The 13,508-nt window shown below is 38.0% G+C and overlaps 1 protein-coding gene across 4 annotated transcripts in view; it reads right to left on the minus strand.

The window, feature by feature from the left end:
• The window catches only part of G3BP2 (G3BP stress granule assembly factor 2), an 87,048-nt gene that overhangs the window by 20,438 nt on the left and 53,102 nt on the right, over nt 1-13,508 (minus strand). The gene's annotated exons all lie outside the window — the stretch shown is intronic.

The following is a 13,508-nucleotide window of genomic DNA, read 5'->3' on the forward strand; positions in this document are numbered from 1 at the left end:
TTTAATTCACAAAGTAGAATCAGATAGTGTCATTTCAGGGGCCATTCGTTCCCCAGCAAACCTAAAAACTTCCAATAAAGAATAACAAATCCTAATGCATAAATGAATTCTCAATTGCTATATTTAAAGTAACGAAGCTAAACAACATAGTACTTTTATTTTGAATGATGGTGAAGTGTGAAGAACAGTAGACTTATCTAGTAAAATTTTTTAAAATAAAAAAACCTAAAAATGAATACATGCTTTAATACTGTAACTGATGCAAAAATAACACTAAGACGTGGGACAATACTAACTTATCCTCTAAATAAAATAGCTACATACAAAACAGTTTTGTTCAAATAGTGAATAATAGATATGCTATTAGGGACTGGCCATGGATTTGGAGATTCCCATGTTTTTCTTCTTCTCTTCCTTATTTCCAGATTTTCTACAATGACACTTTGTCATTTATCCCAAATCCTCCATCAGATTTATAAAGGATAAATTTACTTACCATTTTTGTCACATACATATAACCAAAGTAAAGAACAAAACAAAACGCAGTGAATACATGTATCAGTATCAAAGAAAGGTCAAAATACACGAAAGACTTATTGTGAAAACATCTGGGAGGCTTTCAAATGCCCACCACATATATATATATACACACACACACACACGTGTATATATATATGTATGTTGTATATATACAATCACAAAAGTGTGGTGGTCACATCATCAATACACACCAGAGAGACAGGAAAGGTAGACACACAGTGAAGACAACTTTTACAAGATTATTATTCAAAAGAGGTAACTTGAAAAGTGAACCTCAGGGGTGCGTGGGTGGCTCAGTAGGTTTAAGCGTCTGTGGCTCAGGGCTCAGGTCCTGATCGGGATCTAGCAAGGCTCCCTGCTCAGGGGGAAGCCTACTTCTCCCTCTCCCACTTCCCCTGCTTGTGTTCCCTCTCTCTCTCTCTCTCTCTGCCAAATAAACAAACAAACAAACAAACTTTTTTTTTTTAAAAGGGGGGAAACAAAAAATAAAAGTGAACCTCAAATGGTGGATGAGGTAAGGCAATACTTATCTGGTAAAAGGCTAAACAAAAAGCTATACAGAGTCTAGGCAGAGTCCATTTTTAGGCATAGGGAGACTTCCACGGGGAATGACAAAACGAAAAGAAGTTACTAATGGATGGTGCTACAATTTATACTTAAATATAACTACTCACAAAGCAGTTACTTCTTCACTACTAACTGATTTAAGGTGAGTCAGTATTTAGTGGGCTAAAGTATAAGCGGTGGAAATTAATCACATCAACCAGAAAATAAAGATATTAGAGGCAAAAGGGGAAAATGTAACACCTTTTATTTTTTAATGACACACTGATTTATTTATTCTACACAAACATCTGCATCTTGCTCATCTTCTCATTTTCTCCCTTTGAGTAGGAAAATTAACAGTGCAATACATAAGGCATCAAAGAAGCATTAGGATGAAATTATAAATGAACCGGGGGGCACCTGGGTGGCTCAGTGGATTAAGCCTCTGCCTTCAGCTCAGGTCATGATCCCAGGGTCCTAGGATCAAGCCCCACATAAGGGCTCTCTGCTCAGCAGGGAGCCTGCTCCCCCCTCACTCTCTGCTTGCCTCTGCCTACTTATGATCTCTCTGTGCCAAATAAATAAAAATAAAATCTTTTAAAAAAAATTATAAATGAACAACCAATAGGTAGTTTGGGTAGCTACAGGAAGTTAAGATTGGAAAACTGAGTACTATAAAGTGTGCATTTATAATTCACACACAGCCATATATACAAGAATCTGGTTAGGAGGAAAAACAAAAGATCCAAATTACACATTCAGAATAAATATGATTACAGGAACAACTGTGCTGTTTTTATTATTCACAGCAAATTACCCAACTCTTAGGTAAGCAAATTCTGGGATGTGAGTCCTTCCACTTTTTTTTAATAATTCCCTCTCTGTTTTTCTTTTTTTTTAGATTTTATTTGAGAGAGCCCATTAGGAGAGGGAGAGGCAGAGGGAAAAGCAGGCTCCCTGCTCAGCAGGGAACTGGATGTGGGCGCTATCTCGGGACTCTGGGATCATGACCTGAACGGAAGGCAGACACCTAACTGATTGAGCCACCCAGGCGTCCCTAAAAATGGTTTTAATTTTTCAAAATTAAAAAATTTTTAAATAAAATTTTATTTTATTTATTTAAAATAATTTTAAATAAAGATAATTTAAAAATTAATTCTTAAAAATTAAAACCATTTTAGGGGCACCTGGGTGGCTCAGTGGGTTAAGCCTCTGCCTTCGGCTCAGGTCATGGTCTCAGGGACCTGGGATCCAACCCCGCATCAGGCTCCCTGCTGAGCAGGGAGCCTGCTTCCCTTCCTCTCTCTCTGCCTGCCTCTCTGCCTACTTGTGATCTCTGTCAAATAAATAAATAAATAATATTTTAAAAAATTAAAACCATTTTTAAAAAGATCTTTCTTTCTTTGAAAGAGCAGGAGGGGGCGGGGAGAGGCGGAAAGAGAGGGAGAAGCAGGCCCAGGGAGCCCAACACCAGATGCAGGGCTCAATCCCAGGATCCTAGGATCATGACTGAGCTGCAGGCAGACACTTAACCAACTGAGCCACCCAGGTGCCCCGCACACTACACTGAACATGGGACAGAAAAAGATTTTAACTGTCTAAGGCCATGAAAAAGTTATGGCCTATCTGCATCTTAATTTTCTAATTTACAAATTGAGATATGATCTCCGGTCAAATCTACAAGACTATACAATACAACAAAGACAGCCAAGATTAAAAGATACTTATGTGCAAAAACAATCTTCTTTATTTGCTTGTTAGCTCTAGCACCTTCAAAAATAAAAGCAATTAATGGGGCTCCTGGGTGGCTCAGTGGGTTGAGCCTCTGCCTTCGGCTCAGGTCATGATCTCAGGGTCCTGGGATCGAGCCCTGCGTCGGCTCTCTTCCCCCGCCTCTCTGCCTACTTGTGATCTGTCAAATAAATAAAATCTTTTTTTTTTTTTTTTTTTAAGAACAACTATCTCCTGAAATCTTTTTAGATAAAGTAAAATTACATGTATTAAACCCCACTTTTTCCATGAACGCCTGAAAATCTGGAGATTTCTGTCACACTGGGATAGATACTATAAAATGTACTTTCCCTTGTTAATTAAAAACAATCAGTCCTTTTTATTCAGCCAAATACCAACATGATTATATCTGGTTTCCCTCACTATTTAGAGTTTCAACTACTTCAAAGATCATCATTCTACTTTCCACCTTTATCCCACTTAAAATCCCCATATATCCTGTATCTTCATCAACAACCTTTACTTCATTTTTTTTTTAAGATCTTATTTATTCGTTTGACAGACAGAGATTACAAGTAGGCAGAGACAGGCAGAGAGAGAGAGGAGGAAGCAGGCTCCCTGCTGAACAGAGAGCCTGATGTGGGGCTCGAACCCAGGACCCTGGGACTATGACCTGAGAGGAAGGCAGAGGCTTTAACTCACTGAGCCACCCAGGTGTCCCCTTTTAATTCATTCTCATTTCTTAAAATGATTCCTCTCCCTTTGCCCAGACTAATGCCTGAAACATATCTACTCCAGCTCTCATGGGAAACTGCTATCAATTCTCACTATCTTTTCTGAATCTCTTAGTACCATTGAGAAAGAAAAGTAAACATATACACAAGAAAGAAAAAAAGTCACGCTGGGCTTCATCCTATAATATACTGTGATTTCAAATAACTTAAAAAAAAAAAACTGTCAGCAACCAAAGGAATTTTTGGTTCCTTCTTTGACTAATAAAACTTCAGCTTTTAGTTAAGTACTTAGGTTTTTTGCTTACTTCCTGGTTAAAAGTAAGTTTGGTGAATCACTAGTATAATGGAGCTGCCCACAACAGAGATGTAATGTCTAAAATGAACTGACAATTCTTTGTAAAAGTTAAATACTGGCTGAACAGTAGTTACGTTCAAAGGGTAGATTTAGGTTCAAGTTAATGCAAAAATAACCAGAATAGAGCTACTTCATAAATAGCCACCTTTGTAAGTATTTATTCCAGAGACTGACTAAATTTAACAGAAATATAGTATAATAATCTATGTCCAGATAGACATATTGTTAGTCTATTGATAGACATACTGTTAGTCTAGTTATAGTGTTGTTCCAACACTAGGATTCTAAGTCTATTAAACAAGAACCAAGACCTTTGATTCCTACTCCAACACTCATTCCATAACTTCCTATCTGTAATGACTGAAATTCTATGCATTTTGGGGTACCCTGAAAATCTTTCTTGGTTCTTCTATAAACTATAACTGTCTTTCCTTTGAATTCTCCAAGTACTTTGAGTTGTCTTCATGGCACTTTATTAATCACATTGTTCCCTAAATTACTAACTGCATTAATCTGCCTCATTTCTCCTCTCAAATATAATCTGAGCTCTCCCTTAAATATAATTCTCTGAAAAGTCACAATTTTAAAAAATTGATGGCCACTACTTTATTTCCATCTTAAAAGCTTTTCTCTTCTTATCTCCTCCTAGTTCAAAATGCTTGCATCTTTTAATAGCCAGCATTCTCTTAGATCTGCAAATGGGCTCAACACATTCAAGCCACAGGACAATCTTCTTCGTAGTTTTAGCCTTTTTCCAGAAAATCTGCTTAGTCTGCCCACCACAGCCATGCTGCTTCCTGTCATAACGCCACTTTCCCTAGGCATAAAGAAAATATTTGCCTTTCTTGTACTGTGTCACTTTGTGGGGTTGGTGCTTGCCACACTTCTTGCACAAAGTCCAGCGGGTTTTCATGTCTGCAAGAGCACTATTGGCATGGAAAACTGGAAAATCACAATTCTTAAAAAATCCAGCGACTTTCCAGTCTTCCACTTGTCTGCATTGGCATGTTGATAACCTCCTCCTAATGCTTCTAGATTTCTACCACAAGGCAACTTCTCACCAAAATGCAGAAGTTCTCAAAGTTTTGTCTTCTAACCTGGCAATTTCAGAGTCTAATGGCTTTAGCTCTCTTATCTACCTAAATGCAAATCTAGTATCTACCATGAACTCAAATTTTATTTTAACCCCATGCCTAATATCCTTACATGCCCTCACAGGATACCAATATATGCATCCCTCAAAATGCTTTCGGTATTTCTGTTAATGAGGCCACCATCTTCTTGGGTAGAATGCTCAGTTCTAAGTGACTTTCCTTCTTTAAGCTTCAAACTGTGAAATCCTGACAACTCAAAAGTCTCTTGGAATTTGCCCCATTCTTTCCACTCCCACTGAATTTATACTCTACATCTTCCTCTAATCTTCCAAGCCTCTTTATCATGTGCAGAATACATTAATAGAGTAAAATTCAAACACCTGCATTTAATTTGAATTATAAAGCCCGCCACAGATCCAGTCTGACATTCATGGTCCCGATAAATTCTGCAAATTTATTTCCCATCACACTTTTCACCTCTGTAACAAATTCTGTGTTCAAAGAACACTATGCCACTGACCACCATTCCCCAAACTGGCAATTTTCATCCTTTAGGCCACTGTCTTATTTCATTCAACCTAAGATGGATGAACAGGTGGGAAACACAAATTCTTCCAATAGTCAATGAGTGTCTACTATACATGTATCAGAAACTACTCAAGGAAAAACAATGATGAACATGAAGGACTTGATCTGCTGCTCCAGAGAAATTTAAAGTCCAGTGGGAGACAAAATTCCTACACACAACTATGTGCTAAATGCTACGGCCCTATCACAAAGAATATACCATTTGAAAATTGGAACAGGCATAAAAACTGGACATGCAAACAATGAATAAGTATCTCGAGCCAAAGCTAAAAGAAAATTTTTAGGGGATGACTATCTCCTCAAAACCTCACACCACCAAATCCTGCCCGTTTACTCTTCAAAAATCTGCTCAAGATCTCATTCCAATTCCATCTCTGGTTTTCCTAACTAGGGTCCACGAAGAAGGATTAACCATTTCTTCCTCTTAGTATGGCAGATGTCTTCTAGCTCTTATTAATGCACTCAATCCTAATAATATACGTACATGAGTACAGGCACATCCCTCTCCTATTCCTAAGACGACTCCATGCTAATGCTAAAAGCATAATCCCAGCAATGTTACGCTTCCAGGAGATACTCAAGACATAATCTTTGCAGCATCCACCATTGCTGTGCACTTCATAGGATTAAAAAAATCTGCTCAACAATTCTGATACTAAAGCCCTAAGAGAAGCAACAACTAAACTACGATAGCTAATGAATAAAACTATGACGGAATGTTAATGAATAGATTAAACACATTAAGCATGCAATTTCAAATGATCTTTATTCTTTTTAAGATTTTATTTATTTGACAGAGATAGTCAGTGAGAGAGGCAACACAAGCATGGGGAGTGGGAGAGGGAGAAACAGGTTTCCCACCAAGCAGGGAGCCAGATGCAGGGCTCAATCCCAGGACCCTGGGATCATGACCTGAGCGGAAGACAGATGCTTAATGACTGAGCTACCCAGGTCCCCTCAAGCTATCTTTAAAGTCAATCACTAGGGCACTTGGGTGGCTCAGATGGTTAGATGTCTGCCTTCAGCTCAGATCATGATCTCCTGGATCTGGGATTGAGCCCCATGTCAGGCTCCGAGCTCAGTTGGGAGTCTGCTTCTCCCTTTCCCTCTGCCCTTCCCCCTCCTGCCTGTGCTCGGTCTCTTTCTCAAATGAATAAAATCTTTTAAAATAAAAAATAAAGTCCATCAGCTACAGTCCTGTGCTTATTTATATGTAAATGCATATTCGTACACAGTCATCTACAAGAATACTTACTACTCCCGTAATATGAATTCAGAGAGTTTTGAGATTAAAGGTCCAAACAAATCAAGTATAGCAGTTTTGGCACAAATAATTTTAAGAACTTTTAGAACTTTTAGAAATCCCCCCTGCCAAATGAGCATTACAACAAACCCACACAATATAGCCAATTTCTTTTCAAAGGTAATTTTATCTTTTCAACAAATGATTTGGGCACAACCTGACATCCGCACATTAAAAACAAAAGGAAGTCTGACTCCTACTTGGCACCCACGTACAAAAATTATTTTGAAATGGAACCACAGACAAATGTAAAACCTAAAATTCTATGTTTCTAGAAGAAAACTTTTCTAGCCTTAGGTTAAGTAAAGATTTTAGATAAGACACAAAAAGAAAGGAAAAAAAAAACCCCTGCAAATTGGACCTCCATCAAAATGTACAACCCCTCATTTAAAAAGTCATCGTTTAGAAAATGAAAAGACAAGCCAGTCTGAAAAAATCTGTAGAATACATATCCGATAAAAGATTTGTATCCAGAAAAAAAACCCAATCTTGCGTAACTTAAAAAAAAAAGCATTACTGAAAGCTAAAAAGTTGGTATTACCTGATTCTACTGATAGAACATTCTGTAAAATGCAAAACTATAGGGTTAAATCAGATCAAAGGCTGGAGGTAGAAAGGACTATAAAGGAACAGGAGAGAACTTCCGGGGTAATGGGACTATCTTACTATCTTGACTGTGGTTGGTCATGGTTCCATGACTCTAGGTCTGTCTAAAGTCATTAAACTGCAAAAGAGTCGTCTCTACTAATAAATTATTCCTCAAATTTTAAATATAGCAATACAATCATGCTTCATCATGTCAATCATTTCATGAACATTTATTGAAAACGCAATGTAAGGGAACCATGATACCCTGAAATCAAGAACATCTAGTTCAAAAAAAAAGCAATTTATTCAAAGTTGACACCTTTTACATATAAAATTAACAAAAATGAAAATTACTGGTAATATCCAGTACTGTAAGGGTGTGGGTTAATGGGCTCTTCCACAGTGTTGGTGAAAATATAAACTGTTACAACCTTTTGGAGATGTAATTTTTTTTTAAAACATTTTATTTATGTATTTGACAAAGATCACAAGTAGGCAGAGAGGCAGGAAGAGAGAGGAAGGGAAGCAGGCTCCTGGCTGAGCAGAGAGCCCGATGCGGGGCTCGATCCCAGGACCCTGAGACCATGACCTGAGCCGAAGGCAGAGGCTTAACCCACTGAGCCACCCAGGCGCCTCTGGAGATGTAATTTTATGGTTTTAATAAAACTGATTAAAAATGAAAGCATATAACGAATAATTCCACTTCTAAGATACACTACAAAGAAACAGACATGCAATTTCACAAAGATGTATATTCAAAGTTGTTTCACTGCCACAAAAGAAAATAAAGCAGTCTAAATGTCCATCAACAGGAAAATGGAAAGCTATAAAATAGAAAATTATGCACTCATTAAAAACAGGGGGAAATAAAGTTATAAATGTGAACAAAATACAGTCCGCAAAAGTAATAATCAAACTGCAGAATAATTTACAAACCCCATCTTTGGAAAAAAGCATGATTTAAACAAAACAAAACAAAACAAAACAAAAAAACCTCATGGGTCTAGAGGAAAAAGAAAACAGTGCAAGCTATATACCAATTCGTAACACCACCGGTAAAACATTAAATCCTACTCTAAAATTTTCATTTAATTTCTGATAACCTTCTAACAGATACATGTATGTTATTGGTTAGAAAACATGGCTCTAGGGGTGCCTGGTTGGCTCGGTCAGTAGAACAAGCAACTCTTAATCTGGGGATTTTGAGCATGAGCAAAATCTCTACACACAGGTGTAGAGATTACTAAAAGAAATAACTAAACTTAAAAAAAAAAAAAAAAAAAAGAGGGACGCCTGGGTGGCTCAGTTGGTTAAGCGGCTGCCTCCGGCTCGGGTCATGATCCCGGCATCCTGGGATGGAGTCCCACATCCGGCTCCTTGCTCGGCAGGGAGCCTGCTTCTCCCTCTGACCCTGCCTGCCACTCTTTCTGCCTGTGCTCTCTCTCTCTCTGACAAATAAATTTAAAAAAAAAAAAAAATCTTAAAAAAAAAAAATGAGTATGTGCTTTGGTGAGTGCTGTGAAGTGTGTAAACCTGGCGATTCACAGACCTGTACCCCTGGGGATAAAAATATGTTTATAAAAAATAAAGAATTAAAAAAAAAAAAAAAAAGACTCTAGAATAAAGGCCAAGAGTGTGAGAAGTCATTCACCACTAATAGTAAAACAAAAAGGCAATCCCTGACATTATGCCTACATTAGTGACAATTTATGGTTCAAGTTTTAAGTGTGTTTAAATATTACCAACTAATTGAAGATGGGACTGAGGAGGCTGAGAGATGGGGAAAACAGACTAATAGCATGCTGAAATTAAAACTGAGCCAATTATAGAATGAGTAGTAAAGAAAAACTCACTGGGAAAAAAAAGTAAAAGAGAAAAGAAAAGCTTATTGCCTAGGATTCTAAGGTACACTCTCCAAGGTTTCCAAAAGCTGATTTAAAAAACATCTGATATGCTTATTTGATATAATTTTTTTTGTGACCTGGTATTAATGGTCTTTGAAACAAAAATATAATAAACTGAGCCCAGACTATAATATAAACCAATTCATATGCAGTCATTAAAATATACTATCAGACATTAAAACCATCGAAGAAAACACTAAACACAGTATAAAATTTACAAGGTATGATTTCAATAATGTAGTAAAGGCTATGTATACACTTGGGCAAGAAAATGAATTAATTTTTTAGATCTACTATAGCAAAATAGTTTTCAGAGCAGATTACAATTAAAAAAAAAAACGTGGTAACACAAAAAAATGATGTCATATTCCATCAGTTCTTTTTAATCTTGGAGATCTCTGCAATGGCATGTCCATTCTCATTAAAGGAACTTCTCCATACATTGATAAAATGACTAGATCAATATAAATCATCAAATCTAACTATTACTGTTAACTTCAAACACCTGGCCGCAACCACAATATATAAACATCAAAACGCACAGTCAAAAATTCACTCTTTGAGGAGCCTGGAATGTCCTGACCACCATTTATAAAGAGTGATAACTGTAGCATCTTTGGTCAAGCAGTTGGGGGTGGGGGAATCACTCAGGGCAAATTACTGATGTGAAATTTCATATCTTATTTTGATGGCCATTTCAATGTTTTGAAAAAATAGCCAAAATGAAAATTGCTGAGAAGCTGAGATAGTAAGTCATCTTACAAAACAAAAACAACAAAAAACAGGAAATAAAAAGAAAATTACAAAAATTTTTAAATCTACAAAAGTCTTGTTTCTGCGCTGTAAAGTTACATGTACCATATCTTTTTTTTTTTTTTTAAGATTTTATTTATTTATTTGACAGAGAGAAATCACAAGTAGATGGAGCGGCAGGCAGAGAGAGAGAAAGGGAAGCAGGCTCTCCGCTGAGCAGAGAGCCCGATGTGGGACTTGATCCCAGGACTCTGAGATCATGACCTGAGCCGAAGGCAGCGGCTTAACGCACTGAGCCACCCAGGCGCCCCATATGTACCATATCTTGATTTCTATAAAAAGAGTAAGATCTCTAGGAGCAGGATGCATTTCTTTCTAATAAAGAAACTATGTTACCAAAGCCTATGGTCTATGCTAGGACACTTATCTCTGCTATTGGATACTTAATAGGAGATTGGATACTTAACTCCCTTTCCCCTCTAGAGGCCCTTACTCAGAGCTGGGGGGCACACTAGTCAGGCCCAGGCCATTTCTCACTGAGCCATGGACTATTCCCAATCTCTACACCTAACCACATATTAAAACTGGAACTTTCCGAAACTACAGAGGTCTTCACCAATCAAAACAGCAATGAACCTTTTTAAGATTTTTAAAAATCTTAAAAAGGTTCATTGCTGTTTTGATTGATAAAAATATTTTATCCATTTATTTGAGAGAGAGAGAGAGAGAGAGGGAACACACGCAGGGGGAGTAGGAGAGGGAAAAGGAGTCTCCCAACCAAGCAGGGAGCCCAATGCTGGGCTGACTCCCACATGACTGAGCCATGCAGACACCATTTAAGATTTTTTATTTTTAAGTAATCCCTACACCCAGCGTGGGGCTGGAATTCAGAACTGTTAAGATCAAGAGTCCCATGTTCTACCAACTGAACCAACCAGTCGCCCCCAATCATGAATAGCTATTTAAAGCTGAAACCTTCAGAGCACCTGGGTGGCTCAGTGGGTTGGGGCTCTGCCTTAGGCTTCCTGATCTCGGGGTGCTCCAATGGAGCCCACTGTCTGGGCTCTTTGCTCAGCAGGGAGCCTGCTTCCTCCTCTCTCTCTGCCTGCCTCTCTGCCTACTTGTGATCTCTGTCAAAAAAAAAAAAAAAGGCAGAAACCTTTAATTTGTTGTGGCAGACCACAGAATGAAAATATCACAAACAAGATCTAAGCACCAGTGGTAGAAATAAATAAATAAAAGGTAGCTGTAGATTAAGTAAGACTTTTCTCAGACCCCAAAGCGAAGGAGGCAAACTTTGAAGTTCAGAAGCTCTTAAAACTGACCAAGCATTATGAAAAGGAAAAGCTATGCCACGAAAATAAAAGCATATATTTATATTACCCTTTAAAGTTTAACAAGTAACCTACATATTCCTTTATCTCCTTGAAATAGATAGGATATTTAACTTCATTTGGAGAAAACGAAACTGATGGTTAGAGAGCCTAAGGAAAGGAGTTTAGCAAGTCCCTCAGAGTTTTAAGAGGATTTAAAATCAGGTCTCCTGTCTCTAGTGGTATTTTCACTACACCTGGTTAAGAACAAACATTTAAAAGGAACAGCTATGGATGCAAATATAAAAATCTTTTGAAGTCCAACTGCCAGCTTATTTGATACTGTTGGGATATGTGAAAAAGGAGAGGACAGTAACATAATACAAAAAAAAAAAAAAAATCCAAGAGTCATCCCAAAATATCTATGATGATGTACCAAAATAAGGTAAACTATCTAGAAATTAAAAGATATGAATAAACTGAGGATATCAACAGCTGTCAAGAAACAACAACTATCGCTTCTGAAGCCAGTCCAGAGTTCTGGGATAAGAACCAAACTTGTCCTCGCAGCTCTTAAACAAGTGTCAATCAAGGTAGAGTAACTAAGTAATATTTGTCAATTAAATTCTACTGAATTTAAATTCAAAAGCAACCCTTAAGTTTGTACCTACGAAACCCAGCCTTGAAAAGGGGTCGTTCTCCACCTCTGTATCAACTCAGTGTAAAATGTGGGAAGTCTTAAAGTAACCTAAGAGAGAATTAATGTTCAATCCTGATAATGAGTAATCAACAGCAACAATTTCGCAGGATAAAGAAAGCTGTTAAGAATCTAAACACAGGGACGCCTGGGTGGCTCAGTTGGTTGGACGACTGCCTTCGGCTCAGGTCATGATCCCGGAGTCCCGGGATCAAGTCCCACATCGGGCTCCCAGCTGCATGGGGAGTCTGCTTCTCCCTCTGACCTTCTCCTCGCTCATGCTCTCTCTGTCTCTCTCTCTCAAAAAAAAAAAAAAAAAAAAAAGAATCTAAACACACCAGAGACGCCTGGGTGGCTCAGTAGGTTAAGGCCTCTGCCTTCAGCTCCAGTCCTGATCCCAGGACCCTGGGATCGAGCCCTGCATCAGGCTCTCTGCTCCGAGAGGAGCCTGCTCCCCCCCCCCCGCCCCTTGTGATCTTTGTCTGTCAAATAAATAGATAAAACCTTAAAAAAAAAAAATCTCAGACCCTCAACCATGAAGGATCATCTTTAAAAAACACACCATTAGTATTTACAGATTTTCAGCCACTGATATGGAAGTTTTCGTTTTTGATTTCTCATAAGCAAAATATGGATAAAGAGTATTTCTTGCTACCAACAGGGCCAATATCACTGAAACTCAAGACTCAAACTACTAGTAAACACTAAATGAAAATATCAAATTATTTAAAGACTTTATTTCTTCTCCTTTCTTCTACTTCTGATTCTTAAGTACCCCACAAATATTCTGGTTCTCTCCACTCTAAAGACTTGTTCACCACTAATACTTCAACCCCAAATGTTTAAAAACCGGAACCATAACAACTCTTAATAAGCAGCCCATTTGAAGTCCTTATCCTCCCAATTCCTTATAGCCTTTCAGAATTATACAGCCTCTAGAGACTAAATCATAACACAGGAATACACGTGACTAATCCCCCAAATCTAAGAAAACAGGAAGGTAATATCATCAAAGAAACTAAACATAATCCAGTTCTAAGAAATTCAAACTAATCATACCGTGTATCTTTGAAAATCAGGAATTCTGGACATCAAAAGGACCACTGGATACTAACACGGCCAAGCGTTTACTTAGAAACTTTGTTCACATGTCCAAAGCTATATTAACTGCCAAATATGGAGCTAGACAAGGAATTCCATCTTTCCCTCTAACATACGGGGCTCCCTAAGTGCAGCTGATGGTTCCCGGTTTCAGGTACAGGCAATGCTAGCAATTGGAGGACTAGCACGGTGTGTAGAGCCTTGAACCTAAAAGCAGTATTTGAAATCCTAACTTGGGGGAAGGGGGGTCAACTCTGCAAT

Source organism: Mustela erminea, chromosome 2, assembly GCF_009829155.1.
Source record: "Mustela erminea isolate mMusErm1 chromosome 2, mMusErm1.Pri, whole genome shotgun sequence".
Lineage (NCBI taxonomy): Eukaryota > Metazoa > Chordata > Mammalia > Carnivora > Mustelidae > Mustela > Mustela erminea.